General features: G+C 29.2%; 2 long non-coding RNA genes across 2 annotated transcripts; both read left to right on the top strand.

Moving 5' to 3' along the window:
* Positions 1-4,748: 4,748 nt before the first annotated feature.
* Positions 4,749-8,326, top strand: LOC137827995 (uncharacterized). Its single transcript, XR_011083804.1, has 3 exons — positions 4,749-5,141; positions 5,968-7,484; positions 8,050-8,326. It is a non-coding gene; the product is annotated as an uncharacterized lncRNA (long non-coding RNA).
* Positions 8,327-17,699: 9,373 nt separating this feature from the next.
* LOC137828657 (uncharacterized) lies at positions 17,700-19,064 on the top strand. Its single transcript, XR_011083934.1, has 2 exons — positions 17,700-17,849; positions 18,001-19,064. It is a non-coding gene; the product is annotated as an uncharacterized lncRNA (long non-coding RNA).
* The last annotated feature ends 1,604 nt before the right edge of the window (positions 19,065-20,668 follow it).

The following is a 20,668-nucleotide window of genomic DNA, read 5'->3' as shown; positions in this document are numbered from 1 at the left end:
AAAAATGCAAAGTCAAACCCTAAACATGCAATTTTTAATCATCACAGTTTCAACTCATTCAGATTAAATGAATGTTATTACGTTCACATACCAGCAATAGCAGCAAAACAACCAACACATAACAGTAACACATTACAACCCAATAAAATGAATCAAAAAAATTTGAACCTTTAAACATTTACCTCCGGCAGCAACAATGGAGCAGGAGCTGAACCGCGACGCGACGCGGAGGATGCAGTCACAAGGAGGAGGCTCGCGGAGGTGCGAAGGCGCAGAGGACGCTTGCAGAGGCGTGGAGGAGGCTCGCGGAGGAGCGGTGGAGGCTCAGAGGAGGCGCGAAAGAGTCTCGCAGTGGCAGAGGAAGGTGAATGAGAAATTAGGTTTTGAAATTGGGGGAAACTGCTAGGAATGTTGGGAAAGTGGGGGCAACGAAAATTTATAAATAGGTCCCAGCATATGTCGGTCACATCCGACGCATGACCGACGCATACGTTAAATTTTTTTATTTTAATTAAATTTAAAATTGAAATCAAAATTTAAAATTTAAAAATTAAATTAAAACTTTAAAAATTGAATTCAATTTTTTTTTTAAAAATATAAATTTAATTTATATAACAAAAAATTAATTTAATTTATAAAAAAATTAGTTTCATTTATACAACAAAAACTTTTTTAATTTATAAAAAACAGTTTAATTTAATTTATACAATAAAAAATTAATTTAATTTATACAAAATATTTAATTTAATTTATAAAATAAAAATTTACTTTAATTTATACAAAATAATTTAATTAATTTCTACAATAAAAAATAGTTTAATTTATACAAAATAAAACTAATTTATACAACATAAAATTAATTTAATTTGTAAAAAAAATTAATTTAATTTATACAACAATAAATAAATTTAATTTATACAAAAGACTAAATTATTTTATTTTATACAACAAAAAATTAGTTTAATTTATACAAACAAAATTAATTTAATTTATACAACAACAAATTAATTTAATTCATACAATAAAAATAAATACATAATTTAATTAAACTATGGTTTAAAAAACCATTTATCCTTACAAGTGTTCTTTCTATCTATTGTTATGTACAAATAATCAATTTATTAATATCTTGACGGAAGCAAAAAAATAACTCTTAAGGTATGATATTGAAAAAAAAGGTTTTCTTTCAGATAAAAAAAATTCCAATAAATTAAGTATAATTTGTATGTGACATAATATCTACTACCACGAATATCAATGAACCCTATTACTGAAATTGCTCATGATACCCTCTTTTAGCCCTTATAATCCACTTCTTACTTCAACTTTGACCTTTCTAAGTGTAATAAAAAAAACAAGTACAAATGTTCCACCCAAAATTGCAATGGACTAGGGTTATGAACTTATAATCCAAAATCTAATAATCAACTTTATTCCATGATTTTAAGTTAATTCTATATACTATCACGAATATCAATGAGTCATATTTTTCAAATTGCTCATGATACCCTCTTTCAGCCTTTACAATGCACTTCTTAGTTCAATTCTTACCTTACTAACTGCAATAAAAAACAAGTACATATGTTCCACCCAAAATGACAATGGACTAGGGTTATGAACTTATAATCCAAAATCTAATCATGAACTCTATTTCATGATTTTAAGTTCATTCTATATCGGACCAAGTCGAAATTTACTTATTTATTTTACATTTATTAAGAACTAAGTCTACTAAAATTACTATGTCAAAGACCTATTATTTAGTGCATTGGGAAATTGTATTAACACACTTATAAGGAATATTGCATATGTGTCATCTCGTCACTTAAAACTTACTACATTATTATGTGTTTCAGTTGAAAAACATCAATTTCTTTTCAAGATCATACTCAGTAACTATAAAAAGGGCATTTATAGAGCATGTAGTCAACTTTGAGACACTTTGGATATTGTAGCAATCTAACAATTAAGAATAAGTTACTTACTCACGCACTGAGTCTTAATATGTTTGTATCATACACATTTTCGCTAATTCTTTAAGATAATCTTATACTTCATTTATGAGAAGTAACATCTTTAAAATTATACTGGATATCAAAGCAACATTTAAATTTATTTAAGTTACTAATCAAAAGTTTTATCTAACTTTTTTTTTCTTAAGGCAAATAAAACAGTTTTAGATAAAATTGACTCTCTATTTTTAAATACATCCATTACATTTTACATTAATTAATTACTTCATATTAAATTTATATTCTTAAATTTATGTATATTTTATAATATTTACAAAATTTAAATACGTTTTTTCTTTTACTATTTTTTACTCAATTATTATTTTTCTACATTTTTTTAAATCTTTATAAACTTTTTAAGATAACTTCTTTAAATAATTTCAAAATTAAACACTACATCAATTAAATAAATTTAATTTAACTAATTTATATAAAAAATTTAAAAAAAAATTTATGACAATATATAAATCAAATAAATTTAAAATAAATAATCTTTAAAATAATAAAATAATTTATATAACATTTAAATAATTTAAATACGTATTTTTTTTACTTAATTATTATTTTCTTATTTTTTTTAATTCTTCCTAAACTTTTAAGATAATTTCTTTAAATAATTTTAAAATTAAACACTTAATTAATTTAATTTAACTAACTTACATTAAAAAAATTATTATAATATTAAAAAAATAGATTTAAAATAAATACAATAAATAATTAAATATTAAAATATTTCTTATAATGTTGTACATTAAATAAATTTAAAATAAATAAGTTTTAAAAAACTAAAATATAAATATGCGTCAGTCTTAGCCGATGCAAATTGTTTTTTTAAGTTATCGTCGGTCATGTCAACGCATCAATTAAACTTTGCGTCGGTCGTGGCCGACGCACAATTGGCCACGAAAATATTTGACAGCTAATTTCTTATTTTCTTGTAGTAATATATATATATATATAACTATTTTAATTATTTATTTATCACTTGTCATATATAATTCAACTTGTGAATTAATCAATCATAAATACTACAAAGAAATATCTACACGAAGATAGAATTAGTCAAATAATAATGAATGAGAGAATGTTGCCACCATACTTTTCCAAATTTCCACACATCACACCAAACTTTTCGCTGTGGATGGAACAAAAACAAGGTATTCTTTGGAAATTTATCTCGATACAACACCAGTGCAAATGATCCTTGTTATCTCACCCTCATACTATTATAGGTCTATCATTCAGTAAGGTGATATCGGTTATTAGAAATATGCGAAAGTTCACTTTTTTATTATGATAATAAAAAATAAAAAATATTTTTTATTATAATTATTAAATTAAATTTATAAAAATATATTCACAAAAAATAATTATTTTTTATAATTTTATTGTAAATAATTAATTTAATTTAAAAAAATACTTTCTAAATATAAAAAAATGACAAAAAAATTATATTAACAAAAAGAAAATTAATACCTAAAGTCTTAGTAGTTAACTAAATACCAATTTAAAATTATTTATTAATAATAAAAACTAATTTATATACCAATATTTTTTTTAATATATAAAATAATATTTAATTTAATTAATATAAAAATTAATAATTTTTATCTTTAAATTTAATTTTTATTTAATAACTTTTTAGTAGTGTAGTATAATTTTTTAAGTTTTTTAAGTTAGGTAAAGTGAGGTATAGGGATGAGGAGAGTATATAAACATTTTCTCATCTTAGTCGTTATATAAGTCCCGTTTTAAATTAATAAAATATACTTAGTTTATTAATTAACCTGAAAATTTTATATTAATTTTTTTAGTTTCCTAGCTTACTTCTAAAACATACGTTTAATCTTTTTAGTCTTTTTTTTTTTATAGATTTACACCATAAATGAAAATAAATACTATCAATTTTTTTTAAATCCGTTAAAAATGTCTTAATACAAACGTCTTCTTTGGTGCCTGATCCAAAATCGTTTTCTGGAGGGGGAGACATTTTATCAAGCTACATTGGCATTGATTGGTTGTTGTGCTGACTGCGAGGAAATTTCGTATCGAAATCATGTCAAACCTAAATACATTTTGTCCTTGAACACAAAATTTTATTTCTGATTGGTTTTTATAAATTTTTTTAGTATTTTTATATTATTTAACAAACTTTTAGTTTAATTATGTATAGTAAATTAAAAGTGTTTTTATTATATGATTATTCTACCAGTTGGATCCAAACGGAATCTAAAGCTGACATGTTTAAAATGCATTGAAATCAAGAGGAAATTAAAAAATTTAAACTGTATACAAAGCTAAGTAATACATCCTTAAAACATAAGATACATTGGAGAAAAATATACGTAATTATTATATATTTATTATATCAAACAGAATACTTAATATTTACTTGGAATATCTTTTGTAGGTATCCTCCAAATAACCTATAAAAAAAAGGAGAGCTTGATTGAAATAGAGCTAAACAAATCTGAAAAGTGAAAGAAGAACAGCATACCGGGATAGCTAAGTGAATGAATAAATTATTCAATTGGGTAGGTGTTTTATCCCCTGCATTTTATACTAGAACAATTATAATAATCAATAAAAATTAAAATATTTTTATAACGTTTTGATTAAAATAATATATATTTATATCCAACTTTTAATTGTCTACATTTTTTTATTATTAAAAGGAGACATGGACATGCAACTGTAATAGATATGAAAGATTTGTTGAAGGACAAAGTCTAATCTAACCAGTTTAAATATTAGTACCCTCTGAATGAAGTTAAAACCATCCTAGCCCTAGTTTGCCCCTTCATCTCTGGTACCAATGAATGCCTTTTCCTCTCAACATGCAATCATTTTGGCATGGTTACTGTGCACACTCATGCTAAATACTGGCACGTGCAATAACTTCACTATTGGTTGTAACCAGAAAGACAAGTTGGGTCTCTTGAACTTCAAGCAAAGAGTAATAGATCTGTCAGGTGTGCTCTCTTCGTGGAACCCTGATCAAGATTGTTGTCAGTGGAGAAGAGTTAACTGTGATCACATCACTGGTCGAGTCACTAGGCTCAATCTTCCATGTTCTACAACACTTGCAAATTACATTGACAAAACAAAATAAATCACACTGTCTCTCAGGTTCTATTCACCTATTCTTATTGTTGGTGGAGTTGGAATTTCTGAATTACTTGAATTTGAGCAATAATGACTTCTTAACTCTTCAATTTGATTCTATACATCAGAATTGTCATAACCTGTCTGTAGTTTCTCATTTTCATCTGTCTCTCAACTCTTCTCTTCTTGGTTATCTTGCCATCAATAGTCTTTAGTGGCTTTCTCGCATTTATTCCTTGGAATATCTCAACCTCGGTGGAATTGATCTTCACAAGGAAACTAATTGGCTTCAACCACTCACTATGCTTCCATCACTTTCAGTACTCATTATGTGTCATTGTCAACTTAAGGACCTTAGTCCATCTCTTCAATATGCCAATTTTACTGCACTCAATGCTCTTGATCTTTCAAAAATGAATTTAGCTCAGAGTTGCCTAAATGGTTATTCAATCTTACTTGTGGTATCTCTTATTTAGAATTTGAGAGAAATTCTTTAAGAGGCCAATTACCTGAGGCGTTGTTAAATCTTCGACATCTATAATACTAGAACTTGCAAGGAAATAACTTGGATGGGTCCATTCCTCTTTGGTTTGGCAAATTCCAATATCTAAAATATCTTATTATTGGAGTGAACATGTTTTCTGGACCCATTCCCCCAAATTTGGGAAATTTATCATCCTTAATTCTCTTGAGTTTTAGCTCACACCAATTCACAGGAGTGAGAGAAATTTTGCCAAATTGTCAAAATTAAAGACATTAGCTATATATTCCTCACCACCACTAATCTTTGATTGTGACTCCCACTGGGTTCCACTTTTCCAACTTGAACGATTGGCTCTCGGATTTGCAGGTCCTAACCTTCCAGAGTGGTTGTATACACAAAGATATCTTAAACGTTTATCTATTTTTGATTCATCATTTGTGGCCAAAAGCAAATTTTGGAATTTTGTATCAAGAGTGAGTGAACTCGATTTAGAATATAATTTGATAGTTGGGAACCTGTCAAATAATGTGTTGTTGAACTCTTCATTCGTCAGTCTAACATCAAATGATCTAAAAGGTTCCCTGTCTCGATTATCATCGAATGTGGCGATTTTCGATGCATCGAACAACTCATTATCTGGAACCATTTTTCCTCTCTTGTGTGATCATAAGATGTTGAATGGAAAAGGCAGTTTGATCTACTTAGACATCACTCGTAATAATCTATCTGGAGAGCTTACAAATTGTTGGAAGAATTGGAAATCATTGATTCATGTTAACTTGGGAAGCAATAATCTGACTGGCAAGATACCATCGTCAATGGGCTCCTTATTTAGTCTCACCTCACTTCATTTGCATGAGAATAATCTCTATGGCACGATTCCTACCTCGCTACAAAATTGTCACTCTCTGTTGATCTTTAATGTGCATGAAAATAACTTATCAGGAAATATACCAGACTGGATACCACATGATGTTAGGGTTCTCCAACTAAGGTCCAATAATTTTAGTGGTAACATCCCAACACAGATTTGTCAAATATCTTCCCTCATTATTTTGGATATATTGCTGACAACATAATCTCAAGACAGATACCAACCTGCCTACATAATATAGCATCTTTAGTTTTCAACAATGCTTCAGAGAGCAGTCTTTATTTTTCCTTTGCTCTTTCTAATTCTCTAACATACTTCTTCGGAGACAGTCTTGAGCTGGTTACAAAAGGTCGAGTATCAGAATACCGTACAAACTTGCACTTTATGACCTTAATTGACATGTCAAGTAACAATTTGTTCGGAACAGTGCCTCCCCAAATGTTCAGCCTCGTTGGATTGTGCTCTTTGAACTTGTCTCACAATAAATTAACGGGGAAAATACCATATGAGATTGGGAACATGAGAAGCTTGTGTTGAAGATGGTAAACCCAACAGCTTGGAGTCCCTTGATCTTTCAACAAACCAATTTTGGGGTGAAATTCCTCAAGGTTGGCCAAGTTGTCCTTTCTCGAAGTCTTAAACCTATCATTTAACAATTTCAGTGGTAAAATTCCATCTGGGACACAACTTTAGGGGTTTGATGCAGTGAGCTATATTGGCAATCCTGATCTTTGTGGACCTCCACTTACCAAAATCTGCTGGCAGGATGGTGAACATAAAGACTCAAAGCCAATAGATGAAGATGAGGATAAAGATGAATTTTTGTCATGGTTTTATATTGGAATAGAGTCTGGATTCGTCACTGGCTTTTTGGGAGTCTCTTGTGCCCTTTTCTTTAATAGAAAATGGAGGCATGCTTACTTCAGGTTTCTTTATAATATGAGAAATCGATTTTATGTCATGGTGCTCATCAAAATGAATTCTTCTCGTTGAGCTCAGACATATTCTTGTGAGTGAAACCATGCAGTTCAAATACTTATTTAAACTTCATCATTTCTTTGTTATAAATCATAATTTTTCTCATTTCATTCGCATTACATGTCTCAAAAAATGATGAAACGTTTTTCATTTTTATTTAAGACCATCAAGACATTTGGGATTTTTCTTTGTTTAGTAGTTTTAGTTTTGTTAGTGTGGAATAACTGGTTGTTTTCGGTTTGATTTTTAATAGGATTAAAACATCCATGAAATTATTATATTTATTTACTTATTTTATTGATAAAAAAATATTTTAATTTTAATTAAAAAAAGTTGAGAAAAAAAACGAAAAAAAGAGAGTAGAACTAGGAGTAGAAACATTATTTCGTGGATATTCTACGATGAATTCAACATTTAAATTTTAATGACAAACACTTTTTAAAAAATAAGGATAGAAATATAATTTAATTAAGGATATTCTATGATGCATTAAAAATGTGAAGTAACAAATATTGTACGTAAGTCCACTCAAAGCTTCTATGCATTTTGATCTGTTTTACTTTGGTGATAATGCGTTTATTATGTTATATCTTTAGGGCTTTATCGTTTCTGAAAAGAAACAAGTCATGAAGTGAAGGTAAGAGAAGAGCTATTAAGCTACAATGACAAGCATTTCCAGCACTAAGAAGCTCAGTATCTAGATCTGTTTATTATTAGATGTTGTATTTTTTGCTTTGAGAAACCATTTTTGTATGGTTTTGTTATTGTTACTTTTTCTCTTTTTTCATTTGTTTTATGTTGAGTATTGTGTGTGAGAGAGTGCTAATAATTGTGTTTTGGAAAGATATTATTTTACACCATCTCTTTTATTTATATCCATTTGACAATTATTATTCATAATAAAATATTATATTACAATAATAAAATAATTATAAATATAATGTTATAATAAAACAATAATTTATAAAGTTGTAGTTTTAATGCAATAGAAAGGTGGAAGTTTCAAAATATCATGAGTGTTCTTTTAATATAAATTTCTCTATATGACAAATTCTATTTAATCAAGAGTGGGTCAACTTATATGCAATAAAAAATAAAGATAAAACAAATTATTTGATTCTGTTTTTTAGTCCTATGTTAACATTAGAGTAATATGATTTTTTTTTAAAAAAAAAGAATTGATTGATTTAATATCTTACTTATTTGATTTATTTGTATATCATTTGATTGATTCTAGTTAGAATTAACTTTTGAGCAACGAGACACATTTCTTTTTATTGAGACTTGAAAACTAACTTTTGAGAAATGAGATACATTTCTCTTATTCAAACTTCAAATCTCATTCTGAATGAAGAATTTTACCATTAGCCTTAAAAAACATTTAAACAACAGTATTACACTATAGCTAATTTCTCCTCCCACATATGTTTAGTTTTACTGGTTTGTTCTGCTTTAGTTTGTCCCACAATAGTTTAACATGAAAAATACCAAATGAAATGAATTTGGCAACATGAAAAACTTGGAGTCCTTGGATTTTTCAGTGAACAATTTTTGGGGTGAAATTCCTCAAGACTTGTCCAGTTTATCCTTTTTGAGTTACTTAAACCTGTCATTCAACAATTTGACAGGACAAATACCGTCAGGCACATAAATGCAGGGGTTCAATATACTCAACTATATAAGCATCTGTGATCTTTGTGGACCTCCACTTACAAAAAAATTGCTCGCAGGATGTGAAGCCTAAAGACACAGTGCCAACACATGAAGATGAACATACATATGAATTTGTGTTATGATTTTTTATTGGAATAGAATATGGATATGTGACGAGCCTCTAAGGAGTTTGTTGCGATATTTTCTTCAACAGAAAAATGGAAACACGCATACTTCAAATCTTTTTACGACTTGAGAGATCAACTTTATGTCGCGATAGTCATCAAAACAAATTCCTTGCGTCTCCCTTGAGGTTTATCAAATTGCTCGATTCTACCAATAAATAAAACCTTTCCACCTTTTCCGTTATGACTCACCTTTTCCGTTTTCTTGGCATAATTGGGAGGTTACTTACCACAATTAATTGTAATCAAAGGGAGGTTACTTACCATTAATTGTTTTTATTATTTTTGTCTCCTAGAACCACTATATATAGTGGCTTACTTCAAGCAATGTAATATAACAAACAACAACATACACTTGCTTCCTCTCTCTTTTCATATACTCTCTATTTCTTCTCTTGGGTGTAAGTGTTTAACCCATATAGAGAGAATTTTTTTTGGGACTATTTATCTATTAGTCGGAGAGGAATTCATTGTACTCCCAGTACCATTATAGTGGAAGTTTTGGCTCTCTCGCCGGTGATTTTTTACCTCTATTTAAAGGGGTTTCGCACCTAAAAATTTCTGGGAGGTATCATTCTTATTTTTCTTGTTACTTTAATTTCTCATAATCTTTGGTTGAAATTATCACGCTTCCACACACGATATGCCTACAAATTGGCATCAGAGCTTTTCGATAATTCAACCAGGATTTGTTTTTCAATAATGTTGAAATTCGATATTGAGAAATTTGATGGCAAAATCAGCTTTGCTATATAGCGAGTCCAAATGCTAGCGGTTCTCACCCAGAATGGTTTAAAGAAAGTTCTGGCAGGAAAAATGATGAGGCCAACCACTATGACGGAGGAGCAGTGGGATGAGATGAATGAAAAAGGCATTGTTTGCAATCCAGTTATGCTTGTCCCGTGAGGTGTTGCGTGATGCCATCAACGAGAAAACTGCAACAGGCATATGGAGTAAATTGGAGTCTCTATACATGACCAAAAGTCTTGCAAACAAACTCCGGTTAAAGGAGCGACTCTTTACACTCTGAATGTCCGAAGGTACTCCCATCCAATCTCACCTTGATGAATTTAATTCCATCATAATTGATTTGGAAAATTTGGATGTTAAAATTGATGATGAGGATAAAGTCGTTCTACTTATTGTTTCTATACCACCCTCGTATCGACAATTCAAAGAAATTATGTTATACGGTAATTATCTTACCTTAAGCTTTGATGATGCCAAGACTAATTTACTAGCCAAAGAAAAATTTGATACAGAAATTCATTCTGGAAGTTCTAGTGAAGGATTAGTAGTTAGAGAGAGAAACCAAGAGAAAGGTAGGAACAATAAATATAAATCTAAGTCAAAATCAGAGGCAAAAATTCCAAATATTTTCGTTATTGCAAGAAAAAAGGACACGAAATCTCTGAATGTTATAAATTAAAAAATAAGCAGGTTAGAGAAGATAAGGGAAATGGTAAACAACCAGAAAAATCTGTCAAAGCAAGTATTGTTGAAACTGAATCTGATGGGGATTGTTCTGTAGCTTCCAACACTGAACAAAGATCTAAAAATGAATGGATTCTTGATTCTGGTTGTACTTTTCACATGTCTCACAAAAGAGACTAGTTTACCACATATGAACCAGTTTATAATGGTCTCGTTTTGATGGGAAAGGATGCTCAATGCAAAGTTTTTGGTGAAGGAACAATCAAAATCAAGACATATGATGGAATTGTTAGAACTTTAACAGGTGTCATATATGTCCCTGAGTTGAAACGAAATCTCATTTCCTTAGGTACCTTTGAATCTCATGGGTGTAGATACTCAGCTGAAGGTGGAGTTTTAAAAGTGTCTAAAGGAGTTCTTGGTTACTAAAGGTAATTCGATGTGATAGTTTGTATGTGCTGCAGGGTTCAACAGTTACAGGTTCTGCAGTGTTGCCTCACCCAACAAAGATAACACCAAGTTGTGGCATATGAGATTAGGCCACATGAGTGAGAAGGGAATTTTAATCCTCAAGAAGAAGGGTCACCTTGGTAACCACTGTACTGGAAAGGTTGATTTCTACGAACATTGCATTTTTGGTAAGCAGAAAAAGGTTAATTTTTCTAAAGTCATACACAGAACCAAAGGTACTTTGGATTATATTCATTCGGATCTTTGGGGTCTGTCAAAAGTTCCCTCCAGAGGTAAATGTCGTTATATGATGACAATTATTGATGATTTCTCACAAAAACTTTGGGTGTATTTTCTCAGACATAAGAATGAAGCATTTTCCACTTTTAAAGAGTGGAAATTATTGATTGAGAACCAGACTGGCAAGAAGATAAAGAGGCTAAGGACAGACAATGGCCTTGAGTTCTGTTCAAATGAATTCAATGATTTCTGCAAGAAGGAAGGCATTTCCAAACACCTCACCATCCCAAGGACTCCACAACAAAACGGGGTTGCATAAAGGATGAATAGAACTATCCTGGAGAGAGTTCGTTGCCTGCTCTCCCATTCTGGTTTGAGAAAATCTTTTTGGGCTAAAGCGGCTTCAACGACATGTTATCTGATAAATTGTTCTCCTAACATATCAATTGATTGCAACATTCTAAAAGAAGTTTGGTCAGGTAATCCTGTTAATTATTCTAATCTTAAAATATTTGGTTGTCCTGCTTATTCTTATGTAAACGAGGGAAAATTAGAACCTCGTGCTAAGAAGTGCATTTTCTTGGGTTATGGTTCAGGGGTTAAAGGTTATCGTTTATATGGCCTCGAATCTCACAAAGTAATTTGCAGTTGGAATGTGACCTTTAATGAAAATGCTATGCTCTCTTCTGTAAAAGATACTATCATTTCCTCAATTGATGTAGATGATCAGGAAGATGCTCAAGAGAAGGTGGAGTTTGAGATTAAAACACCCGCTCATGAGGAAAACGTTCCCAATTTCTCCAGTACTCAAGATGATCAAGTCATTGTTATTGATGGTACAAATGAACATTTGAGTCCACATGAGCAATGCCCACCTCAACGACGAGGGTTACCACAACCGTGGTCTATGGCTCAAGAACTTCCACAGCAGAGACCAAGAAAACCGACTCAAAGATTAATTGTAGAATCTGCCAACATTGCTTATGCTTTAACTATTGCACAAGAGATGGGTGAAGAAGGTGAACCATGGGAACTGGTGAAGTTACCAGAAGGAAAACGAGTCATTAGTTGCAAGTGGATCTTTAAGAGAAAAGAAGGGATCTCTGGTGTTGAGAGTACAAGGAATAAAGCAAGATTTGTTGTAAGAGGTTTTGATCAAGAGAAAGGTATTGACTTTAATGAAGTATTTTCTCCTGTTGTTCGTCATACTTCAATACGTATATTACTTGCTTTAGTTGCGTTGTATGATTTGGAGCTGGAACAGTTAGATGTGAAAACTGCTTTTCTTCATGGTAATCTTGAGGAAGAGATTTACATCCAGCAGCCTTAAGGGTTCGTTGTTCCTGGAAAGGAGGACCATGTATGTCGTTTGAAGAAATCTCTCTACGGCTTGAAGCAATCACCAAAACAATGGTATAAGAGGTTTGATTCTTTCATGGTTGGACATGGCCACTCCAGAAGTAGCTATAATAATTGTGTTTATTTTCAAAAGACATTCGATGGGTCATTTATATACTTGTTGTTATATGTTGATGACATGTTGATTGCCGCAAGAGGTAAATCTTTAGTTAACAAGTTAAATGCCCAGCTTAGTAGTGAATTTGATATGAAGGACTTAGGTCTTGCCAAGAAAATTTTAGGAATGGAGATCAACAGAGATCGTCAAGCTGGAAAACTTTTTCTATCACAAAAGAAGTATGTTCTTAAGATGCTTGAAAAATTTGGAATGCGAGATTGCAAAGCTATTAATACTCCAATTTCCACCCACTTCAAGTTGTCACCAGATTAGTGTCCAAAATCAGACGAGGACAAAAGGCACATGTCACATGTCCCGTATTCAAATGCAATTGGAAGTCTCATGTATGTTATGGTATGTACTAGGCCTGATTTAGCTTATGCTGTTAGCATTGTTAGCAGGTTCATGCATAATCCAGGAAAGGCACATTGGGAAGTCGTTAAATGGATACTTCGTTATTTGAAAGGTTCTCCAGATCTTGGTTTGGTATTTGATCAACATAAAGTTGATCCCGGAGGAGCAGTTGGCTATGTTGATGCTGACTATGGTGGTGATTTAGATCGAATAAGGTCACTTTCATCCTACATTTTTACCTTATGTGGTTTTGCTATCAGTTGATATTCTTCACTTCAAGCCATTGCGGCTTTGTCCACCACTGAAGCAGAACATATCTATGCTAGAAGGTATCAAAGAGGTTATATGGCTTCGAGGCTTGGTAAGTGAACTTGGTCCTCAACAAGATGTTTTTGTTATATTTTGTGATAGTCAGAGTGTTGTCCACTTAATTGTAATCAAAAGGAGGTTACTTACCACAATTAATTGTTATCAAAAGGAGGTTACTTACCATTAATTTTTTTTATTATTGTTGTCTCCTAGAACCACTATATATAGTGGTTTCTTTCAAGCAATGTAATATAAAAAACAATAGCATACACTTGCTTCCTCTCTCTTTTCATATACTCTCTATTTCTTCTCTTGGATGTAAGTGTTTAACCCATATAGAGAGAATTTGTTTTGGGGTTATTTATCTATTAGCCTGAGAGGAATTCATTGTACTCCCAGTATCATTATAGTGGAAGTTTTGGCTCTCTCGTCGGTGGTTTTTTACCTCTATTTAAAGGGGGTTTCCACCTAAAATTTTCTAGTATCATTCTCATGAGTTTGTTGCGATATTTTCTTCAACAGAAAAATGGAGACACGCATACTTCAAATCTCTTTACGACTTGAGAGATCGACGTTATGTCGCGATAGTCATCAAAACAAATTCTTTTTGTCTCCGTTGAGGTCTATCAAATTGCACGATTCTATTAGTAAATAAAACCTTTCCACTGTTTTGATGTTTTTATATTTTTGGGTCTTACATAGTTTGGGCCTTATCTGTTTTTATCAAGCCCAATACAATTTCTGTTTTCTCTTTGTATTATAAAGTTTGGCATCATTAGATGCACAGAGGTGAATAATACAAAAACTATTCTTTTCTTTCTTCTTTTTGTTCTCTATGCATCCTTATCTTACTTATTAGTAAAGTAAAGGAATCTCATATATTCAATAGTTTCATTACTCAATATCGCAGAATCATAATATCATAAGTATTTCTCGATCATACACTTGTAAAAGGCTACACACCCATAAAGGTATCATAACAAATATATAATTGACAGTCAAATTAAAATGATTTCAGCGTAGACCGTCTAACACCAATAAAATTATATTATAGATAAGTTCAGATGACCTTAAGTTGTCTCCCAATGAATCCAATGATAAATTCAATTAAGATAGTATCCAAAACGGATCTGCAATTAAACTGGTTAAAAAATAATAATAAAGTAAAAGGGGGTTAAGATTGTTGTGTAAAAAAAAAATAGATGATTTGAGCATACTTAAACAATGTACTTATTATGATGGTGAGATGTGGTTGTGATATACAAATGTGTTTATATATGTGTTTATATGATGTGAATGATTTTATATCCATATATTGTATATTTGTTGTGATTTTACAATAAATTCTTATGTTTCTGTTTAATAAACTATTACTTGAACATTTACCTTACTACCTCATCCATATTAGTTTAGTTTGTCAACACATTAATACAATATCTTAGTTATACTTTAACCTAAAAAGAATTTGAAAAAATAAAATTTTGAAAAGATGAAATTTCTAATAAAATGAACGATTAACACTTTATAATCTATTTATAACTTTTTATTATTTATCTATTATAAAAAGTATACTAAAATTTTAGTTCTCACAACTTTTTTTAAATAAAGTATATATATATATATATATTAATAATTTTATTAATGTGTTTTTCATGTAAGAATGTTTAATAATTAATAAATATAAAAAAAAATCTAAGTGAATACATTATGATATAATTTAATATTATAATTCTAACCAAAACTTATTATTTATATTTAACTAAATGAATTCCTTTATTAATCTTGAAAGTTATAAGAGGTGAGAAGAAAAGGAAAAATAAATAATGTTAATAACTGATAAAAAAAAATTAAGACTAATATATGTGGAAAATTTGACAAGTTACATATCCATATTACTTATTAAACTTGTCAAATTTTCCGCATATAGAATACTACTAAATTTCTACCCAAAAAGATTATTGCGTGTTGAATTAGTCAATTAATGACAAAATATCATAACTGTTTTTCCAATTTAAGTCAAAAGTCAATCCATGTTGGTTGACTTACCTGTCCTAAATGATTCTAACAAATTTTCCTTTTACAATGGAATTGAATCAAAATATGATACAATCACAGTACACTTGCTTGTTGGTTAAGAGTAAATAATTAGAGGAAAAAAACAGAATAACTTGATAAAGATAAATAGGTGAAAAATAATATTACATTAGTTAATTAAATATAAATAAACGAGAAATAAAATAGAGGGATGATTTACAAATTATATGATTTGATTGATTTAAGAATAAATATACTCTATATAAACAAAATTATAAACCTTACTTTTATCTACATTCAAAAATAATTTAGATAATATGAACATTTGAAAAAAAAAATATGAATAACTAATTTGATTTTTTTTTCATGTATTAAATATGATATGAAATTTAATTTTATTAGTTTACTTTTTTTTTTTTGTGTTGTGAACTCTGAATTATACACAAGCAGATGTTAATATAAGTGAATGAGCATATTAGACTACTATATTTTGGGCTTTAGTTCGGTAAATATTATATTATATAAGTTTTAATAATGTGTTTTGTCAAAAAAATTAGGCTTTATATTGAATTTTGTAGAATATGTAGTGTAATTGTCTATAATTTTTAGGATGTTACAATTGGTAAACTAAAAAATAATATACTTTAATATTTTATAAATAATTATGTTTATAATAAATAATTAAAATAACAATATTAAAATAATAAATAAATTTAATAAATTTATATTTTAATATAAATTAATTTATTTGATATATTTATTTTAAAATGTAATTTTTATTCATTAACTTTTATAATTTAAAATTAATTTTAAATTAAATATATTTTTTTTTAAATTATTTTTGTTCCTTAATTTATTTTGAAAAATGATTTTATGAATATATTGATATAAAATATACAAATCAAATTAACTAGAATTTTTTTAGTCTAAATCACTGCATTTCGTTAGCTGAGAGAATGATAACAATTGTTATAAATTTTATTATTTAAAAAATTCTAAAGAAAATGTGGATTTGAATTTTTCTTTCAGATTTCGTTTAAAATATATATCTATTATTGATTTTTTTAAATAATATTATTTAACTTTTTTTAAAAAGCAAATTTTAATTACTTATAAAATAAACTTTTAATTAACGAGCAAATACCGCTACAAGGAATTTTTCCACCTGGAGATACTAGTGTGCATTGAACTGGTCAATAAAGGAGGAAAACTGTCACTACAATGCTTGTTATTTGATAGATCACAAAATTTCTTTTTCCTACTAATGGAACGTTATACTTGTCCAAAATTTGTCAAAAGAAGTGGAAAATATTCAAGTCAAGAAATAGATTCATCACTACGAAATGACCCTAATAAATATCATAATATTAACTGGAGTTAAATATATTTTTATATTATATTAAAAAATTAATTTTTTTCTTAATCCAAACTTAACTTTTTACTTCTTCAATACTCAATACTTATAATAAAACTAATTATTAAAATAGACCTCTCCAGTATTTTATTTTTTTCTACATAACAAACTTTTAGTTTTAATAATATTATAATATTCATGTTATTCATGAATTAATATGAAATACGTTTAAAAAAATTAAAATAACATTTGTAATAATTTTTTTACTACAATTACTTAGTTTGAATTAGAAATGAAAATTAACGTGAGAAGGTATGAACGATACATATATTAAACCATATTAATTAATATATCAAAACCAAATCAATAAAAATAAGGCATACACATATAATTATCATATCACTCCTCAATTTGCTATTATCTGCTTGTCGTGATTTATTTGCAACACCACAACAGTGATATATTATTCAACTGATTTTTCGCTCAAATATTAATTAATTTTTCTCTATTGGCCACAACTATTAATAGGAAACGCATAAAATACACAGCTTTAATGAATTTAGAAATAAATATATATAATAAATAATAATTTTAAAATTAAATAATATGAAAAAATATTAAAATAATAATATTGAGAATTGTAATATAGTTATATAAAAATGTTAGTTGTTGTAACAGTATAAAAAAAAAAAGTAGAAGCCAAAGACCCACCTTCACACACATTCTTTCTTTCTCTCTCTCTCCAATTCTCTTCTCTCCCTCTCTCTTAATTTCTTTCCCAATCTTCATCTATTTTAGAATCTGATCATACCACGCTGTAGCAGAAGAGTTAAGGAACATTTCTACCCGATCAGATTTTCAAACAAAGTAAGTTCACTTTTACTCTAAATATCCTTTGTTCTCTGTTTTTCTTTAGGATTTAGTCATCAATCTTGGTGGGGTCAGTTGAGAAGTTTAATCCTCTCAACTTATTCTATTATATACTGAAATTTTGTTCTGTTTGGATAATTTGCATTAGGCCCGTAAATCTTGAAGCTTATCCAAACGGTGGGGAATAAAATTCTAAAAGTTGCTTGGAAAGCAAGCAATTGAGGTAAGAGAAGCTAAATTTAATTTTTAATAGCACCCTAGGATAGAAGATCTGAATGCGGAAGGGACGTGGTCCCAATATTCAATTCCTCTTGCAGAAATGTTGTGTGTTTATATATTGGGTTGTTTGTTTGTATATTATTTAAATTTGTAAAAATATTATATTTTGATGATTTAGTATTAAAGTGTTATTTTTTTCATGTCAAATAGACTTTTGAATATTGTGGATCAATTTTTGAATGATATTGTATGACGGAATGGTATGGAATTGAATTCATACATTTGGGATAATGTATGGACTGATGTTTGCTGTGTATTAAGTATTGATGCCTATATGGTAACAGAGATCTCCGAGCTTCACTGATGATCTAAGTCACATAGACTAAGATATTAGGTGGTGAGAAGCTGATGGGGGAGTTCATGCACACCGTGACATATGAGATGCACGGCTTGAGTTGTATTGAACTTACCCTGATCCTTTCTGTTGGATTCGCTATAATCTTTGGATCAGGTGTTAGTCTCTGGTAGGACTTACTTAATACGGGTCTTCCGGAAGACGTTGTTTGTTGAATATTCTGGATGTGTAGATCCATGTGAGATCTATGTGATTGGTTTATGTTGGAATTTGAAGAAGATTGAATAATTGAGAAATTGGCCATGTAATTTTATTTTCTCTTTTAATTTAATTTCGTATATTATAAAATTTTATTTTCACTAGCTTACCCTTGTTTTTTGTGTTGTGTTTAAACTGCGATGACTGTACTATGTACACGAGCAGATGACCATACAGGTGCAGGAAAGCCTTAGAGGTTTCAGAGTTTTATTTTGAGCTATGGATATGTAAATATTTATTTCTATAAATCCTAATCATGTATTAGGAATGTTTTGAAAAAACTCCAAGTTTGTATAGAAATACGTAGAACTTGTATTGAAATATTTAGATGTTATTTTCTGGGGTGTTACAGTTGTCAATATATCATTATTTTTTGGATAGATGTTTAAAAATCAAATTCATGATTGAATAACATTATAATCTATTTATAACTTTTCATTATTTATCTATTAAAAATATATATACTAAAATTTTAGTTCTCACAACTTTAAAATAAAGTATATATACATATATATTAATAATTTTATTAATGTTTTTCTTGTAAGAATGTTTAATAATTAAGAAAGATAAAAAAAAAATCAAAGTTAATATTATGATATAATTTAATATTATAATGCTAACCAAAAATTAATCTTGAAAGTTATACGAGGCGAGAAGAAAAAGAAAAATGATAATTGTTCTTACAACAAGGACCAAGAACACTAGAATCAGGTTGACAAGATTAACTCTTATACAAATCTTCCGAACTTTGGGCTGGACTCTCTCGGTCTCTTCTTGGGCTGGATACTCTGGGCTTCTCCTCACATTGGGTGCTCTAGGCTTCTCCTCAAGGTAGATGCTCTCGGCTTCTCTTTCAACTAGATGCTCTCGGCTTCTCCTTCAGCTAAGTGCTCTCAGCTTCTCCTTCAGCTAAGTGCTCTCGACTTCTCCTTCAGCTAGGTGCTCTCGACTTCTTCTCCTCACAGGTGGGTGTGTGTACCTGCAAGGCGCTCCGATGCCAAAGTCAGATATAGTTTTATGTTCATCAGATAAATTGAATCTTTCTTACCTCTTGAGTTGAACTTCTATTTATAAGGGGGCTTAAGAGTTACTTGGGTCTTTTCTTTTTGCACCTAACATTTTGAAAACACACACATGTATATTTGGGCCTATCTTATGGGCTTTGCTATAATCACTAATTTAATTTTACTTATTTACTTTTTATATTTAACCTTTCGGTTGAGACTTTCGGTACAACCTTTCGGTCGAGACTTTCGGTACAACCTTTCGGTCGAGACTTTCGGTACAACCTTTCGGTTGACCTTTCGGCCTAGACAGTACAATAATAAATAATGTTAATAACTGATAAAAAAATTAAGACTAATATATATATATATATATATATATATATATATATATATATAGAATACTACTAATTTCTACACAAAGATTAGTGCGTGTTGAATTAGTCAATTAATGACAAAATATCAGAACTACTTTTTCAATTGAAGTCAAAAGTCAATCCTTGTTGACTTACCTGTCCTAATTGATTCTAACAAATTTTCCTTTTACAATGGAATTGAATCAAAACATGATACAATCACAGTTACATTTTTTGCTGAGAAAAAAAAAATCACAGTTACATTTGCTTGGTTAAGAGTAAATAGTTAGAGAAAAAAAAATATAGTAGAAATAACTTGATAAAAGATAAATAGGTGAAAACTAATATTACATGTTAAATATAAATAAACGAGAAATAAAATAGAGGGATGATTTACAAATTATATGATTTGATTGATTTAAGAATAAATATACTCTATATAACAAAATTATAAACCTTACTTTTATCTATATTAAAAAATAATTTAAATAATATGACAACATTTGAAAAAAAATTAGTTTATGAATGACTAATCTAATTTTTTTTTCATGTATTAAATATGTTATGAAATTTAATTTCATTAGTTTATTTTTATTTTTTTTATATTTTTTAACTCTGATGATA

This window comes from Phaseolus vulgaris, chromosome 7 (genome assembly GCF_000499845.2).
Source record: "Phaseolus vulgaris cultivar G19833 chromosome 7, P. vulgaris v2.0, whole genome shotgun sequence".
In the NCBI taxonomy this organism is placed as follows: Eukaryota; Viridiplantae; Streptophyta; class Magnoliopsida; order Fabales; family Fabaceae; genus Phaseolus; species Phaseolus vulgaris.
The sequence above is the reverse complement of the archived record's forward strand: the minus strand, read 5'-3'. Positions and strand labels throughout refer to the sequence as shown.